The sequence below is a fragment of the Panthera leo genome, chromosome F3 (assembly GCF_018350215.1).
Source record: "Panthera leo isolate Ple1 chromosome F3, P.leo_Ple1_pat1.1, whole genome shotgun sequence".
Lineage (NCBI taxonomy): Eukaryota > Metazoa > Chordata > Mammalia > Carnivora > Felidae > Panthera > Panthera leo.
Window position 1 is genome coordinate 23,696,719 of NC_056696.1, and position 5,499 is coordinate 23,702,217.

Consider the following 5,499-nt stretch of genomic DNA (forward strand, 5'->3'; position numbering starts at 1 on the left):
CACTGATCTTTCTACTGTCTCTGTAATTTTGCTTTTTCTAGAATGTCATATAGCTGGAATCATATGTAGCCTTTTCAGATTAGCTTCTTTCTTTAGTAATATGCACTTAATGTTCCTCCATGTCTTTTCATGGCTTGATAGTTCATTTCTTTTTAGTGTTTAATAATATTCCATTGTCTGGATATACTGTGGTTAGTTATCCATTAACCTACTGAAGGACATCTTAGTTGTTTCCAAGTTTTGGCAATTGTGAATAAAACAGCTATAAAAAACTGTGTGCAGGTTTTTGTGTGGACATAACTTTTCAACTCATTTGAGTAAATACCAAAAAGTGCAATTCCCAGACCACGTGGTCAGAGAATGTTAAGTTTTGTAAGAAACTGCCAAACTGTCTTCCAAAGTGGCTGTACCATTTTGCATACCCATTAGCAATGAATGAGAGTTCCTGTTGTTTTATACCCTTGCCAATATTTGATATTGTTAGTATTTTGGATTTTGGCCATTCTAATAGATATGTAGTAGTATCTCATTGTTATTTTAATTTGCAATTGTATAATGACATGATATTGATCTACTTTTCATACGCTTATTTGCCATCTGTATATCTTCTGGGGTGAAATTTCTACTCATGTTGTTGATCATTATTTAATTAGATTGCTCTAATGTAAGAATTTGATACATATTGTAAATAGATTAACACAAGCAAGCTAGTTAACATATCTGGTACCCCACAAATACAATAAGGTTTTTGTGTGTGGTGAAAATACTTAAGGTCAACTCTTAGATATGGGCTGTTTCACAAATTTGTATGTCATCCTGGCACAAAGGCCATGCTAATATTCTCTATATCATTCAATTTTTTTATATGTGTGTGCTGTCAAAGTTAGTACTTAAAGTTTATTTTCTCCGTACATTTTTACAGTTGTTCCAATGCCCTTTGTCGAAAAATATTCTCTATCTTGGGGTACCTGGGTGGCTCAGTTGGTTAAGTGTCCAACTCTTGATCTCGGTGCAGGTCATGACCTCACGGTTGGTAAGTTCACGGCCGCATAGGGCGCCAATGGCGTAGAGCCTGCTTGGTATTCTGTCTCCCTCTGACTCTGCCCCTCCCTTGCTTACTATGTCTCTCTCAAAATAAATACAAATAAACTTAAAAAAAATTCCCTATCTCATTGAATTGACTTGGCATCTTGGTAATATTCAGTTGACTGTATGTATATGGATCTATTTTTTATTTTACTATTCTTTCTCTCTACACACACACACACACACACACACACTTATTACTATGTTGTATAATCCAGGCTGGATTCATTCTTATATTTTTATTATAATTTATATACATTATATTTATTATATCCATTTAAAAAATTCCACTTTAAGCAATTAAAATTAAACCATTTTCACAAAATATTGTGGGCCCTAGGCACTATGCCTAAGGATAATTGGACCTTGTATGAGTAAAGCTAGGTTCTGCACATGTAGCCCTGTCAGAAACTAGGTGCAGAGACCAATGAAACTCTCCTCAGGAGGATAGACAAGACTTGTAGACCCTGAGAGTAGCAAATATCTGGGAGCCTGTGGTAGTTTACTTTCAATGTTGTGTTCTCATTATATTATCCCTATGACTAAAGTCTTTTAAATATTATGATACTGACTTAGTTGGTTTATGGGGAGTTAAGGAAAATATCTTTCAGTCAGAGTTCTTAGTTATAAGCAACAAAAGCTACCTTTGGTTGAGTAGAAAAGGAGTTTTATTAAAGAGTATGAGGTAGTTCACAAAATGGTTGGGATATTTGGAACAGTAAGCCCAAGGCTAAGCGTTAGGAAGAATGCCCAAAACCATGTCCCATGAACAGGTGTAGTGAGGAAAATGTTGCCACCACCAGACACTAGAAGTTACAGTTTGCCCCACAGCAGTTCTGTGCTAGGAAAGCACTTGCAGTGTTATCAATACAATTATTAGCATCAATGTAGTATTTTTGCCACGAATTCAATCTTTAAGCCCCTTAGCACTGCTAGTGCAGAGTGAGAGACTGAATGTTTCATTAATACTTGTATAAAAACACTTTGCCACACAAAAGACCACCCAAAATATCTGAAAAACAGAAAGTCAAGAAAATAAGAATTCTCGGTTTCTCAAGACTGTCTCACAGAAACAAAAATACCACATAGTATATGTCCTCAAATGAGCTCATAGTTTTCTGAAGGGGATAAACATATGCACAGCTATTAGTAAAGGCATTTTCCTGGGTAATACAAGTGAAATGATAGGAGAGCAGAAAGAAGACCATTTCAAATAAGGAGCATTTGAACCTTAGATCTTGGAGAATAAGCAGGATTTGGGCAGGCAGGGAATGAAACATTCTATGATAGAGGGAACTAAATGGGCAGATAAGCAGAGCTAAATTGCAGGGCGTATTTGAAGTTAAAAATTTTAAAACTTTACAAATTGAATACTGATTTTAGTACAAGTAGTTGTATTTCTTTACAAACCAGTCTTCTCTGAACAATGACAGTTATCAACTGACAGTGCTGTGAACAGGGTAAAAGTAAAGGTACAGTTGGATTTTAGGAAAAGAGATGAGTTTCAGTTGTTTGAAGGGGGCAGAAGGCAGAAATCAAGGCTAAAGAGAATATATGTGGTGAGGAAATTGAAGGTACTTTAAATGAAAGAAATAGCCTATAATTAGAAGAAGCATTTCCGTGATAATGATGTTTTTAATTCAGAAAATACTTCTGCATATCTGAAGAGACAGAATGAAAAGAGATTGTAGATGATGGAAAGAAGGGTAAATGAGGTGAGGAGGGTAGGGGAAGATCCTCCTGGGGGAGGATATAGGAAAGCAGAAGACTTTGGAAAGAGGAACACTTATTTATCTAAAATGTGAAGGAAAAAAGAAAATATAAAGATGTTTTAGAAATGGAAAAGAAGAAAGGCCACAGAGATCATTTACCAATCAATAACTTTGAGTTATTGAAGACAAGAGGTTGAAGGTTAAATCATCTTTGGATAATGTGGAGTTTGTAGAAAGTAATCTTTTGTATGGCCTGTTCACTCTGTCCTGAATACTTTTTTCCTCATCACATGGTTTATCTCTCATCCTCTTCAAGTCACCTTCTCAATGAGCCCAACCCTCACACCATATTTAAAATCTTCACCTGCTCCCTGAGTACTGAACTCCCCTCCCCTCTCCTTTTTCTTTTTTTTCCATAGCTCTGATCACTTTAAATACACTATGTGATGTACTTGGTGTATTAGTTTTCTGTTATCTGTCACTTCCCACTAGAATGTAAGGCCACAGAACAAGAGATTTTTGTCTCTTGTTTATTTAGAATGATGTCTGGTGTTTAATGACTATTTGTTGAATGAATACATAGCAAAGTTAATGTTGAATTGAGGGAAAGAAAAAGGAAGAGACAGTTTTCAGAAGAGTTATAGTTGAAAATAGAACTGGTATTCAGTTGGCTTAAGCCACATTATTGTACTACTTTTTCAAAATATTGTCATCATTTTGTATCAGGTGGTAAACATCTGCCCAGGCAACCTGGCTTCTTTCCCAGGACCCTCAGTCAGCAATTAAAGGGTAAATCCAAGGTGCAGCTAAGAGCCTCTCTCAGACCCTGTTGTATCAGTTCAAGGTCAGTGCCTCTGCTATACTAGTTAAAATTTTTGAATATGTAGACAGTGTTAAGGAATCAGTGAAGAGATGACCTACAGGATTCCTGGGAAGGCCTACTGAGGTGAAAAGTGGAAATTTAAAGAAAGCCACGTCAAACAAAATTCCATGACTTCCTCCAGCAACAAGTCTCCAGCAATAATTCTCAAACACACAGAAAGTAACAATGGAGATGATCCAGAAAGGTCAGATGTGATAATGAAAGAGCACAGGCTAGAGATTTAAGGTACTGGGAGGGTGTTTCTTTGGGATGGTTGACAGTGGAATCCAGGTTAAGGGTAAAATGGCATTAGGAGACTAATGGGCTTGAGGATGTGGGAGGGCTCCAGTGATGACAGAACCCAGAATGGTGGGTCACCCTACTACCCAACTCATTTGAACTTTGGGGCTAAAAGAGCAGATACAGGGTCAACTTCAATAGTATGTTTTCTACTGTAATATAGAATGAGGACCTTGTTATTTTAATATTAAATTGAGACAGTACCTCTTTATCATGGATTGTCTTGACCATTATATGACATAGGATAGTCATATATGACATGGAACTTGCCCTCAAGATGCTTGTCATCTAATGGGAGAGGCAAGACTGATATTCTTCAAACAACACATTCCACTTATAAGATTGTATATTATAGATTATAAATATAATTTGACTTCAAATTCTGTAAAACCAATATAAAAACAGTGGGTATTGGGCAGCATCCAGTAATCATCCACTGTTCTCTTAGACTCCATCATCAGGATGTACTATGGTTTTTAGCTTCCCTGGAGAATTCTGCATGCCAGTCAAAGTGTTACCTTAAGATTGTGTTGTAAAGTATGCAAATCCCTTTCAAATTTAATGCACGTTATCATTGCTGTGATTAGCACCTATAAAAGCTCCTGACCACCACTCCCATTCCAAATTTCCTCTTTATTTTTTAATTTTTATTTATATTTTTATTTTAGAGAGAGACAGCACGAGCAGGGGAGAAGGGCAGAAGGAGAAAGAGAGAATCCCACGCAGGCTTCATGCTCAGCATGCAGCCCACCGCGGGGCTCAATCCCACAACCGTGGGATCATGACCCAAGCCAAAATCAAGAGTCCGACGTTTAACCAACTGAGCCACCTAGGCACCCCCCAAATTTCCTCTTTAGAAAGAGAAGCTCTAATAATACTTGTCCTCTTGCCAAGTAACTATTTCTGCATCTTTCCTTTCACTTTTCAAGAGGTTTTGATTTGTTGTTTGTTTGAATGTTCTTAGCAATCTGTAAAATGCAGTTCCTGCTTTGATTTCTACTCAAATCACAACAGTAATCTGTGTGATTTTAATTTAATTTGTACCTACTTTTCAGTCTAGACACATGTTTGCCTTGCAATAACAGGTGATATCATCTCTACACAGGAATATGCTCTTAAAGCCAACTCTGGGTGAAAGTACAATATTTTTGTGAGAAACTATTGGAGTGAGACCACTGCTTGTACTTGAGAGGTGAGGGTAAGAGGGGAATGCTCTATTTCTTCCTTGGCTTATTATAATTAGAGATATTTGTATTAAAATAGAATTACTGTTGCTTAAGTGTTGCTCAGCTCCTGCTGATCAGTTCTCACTCACTGGCACCATCCTTTGTGATATAATAGTTAGTTGCTGTGCAGATGATGATCATGTCATGGAGAAAAGAGACAGGAATTTAAATGAAGAATGAGCAGCAGGAGCAAAAGAACCGTGCCAAAAGCCAGAATTTCATCCAGTTTAATTTTCTCTTGCCTTTTTAATGTATATGTTATATCATAAAGTTGGATGTATCAACCTAAATAATACAGTGCCAGGGTTAACGA

General features: G+C 36.8%; 1 non-coding gene across 1 annotated transcript; it reads right to left on the reverse strand.

Annotated features, from left to right (window-relative positions):
- Positions 1-780: 780 nt before the first annotated feature.
- LOC122212497 lies at positions 781-890 on the reverse strand. The gene has a single exon (XR_006199176.1). It is a non-coding gene; the product is annotated as a U6 spliceosomal RNA (small nuclear RNA).
- Positions 891-5,499: the final 4,609 nt, after the last annotated feature.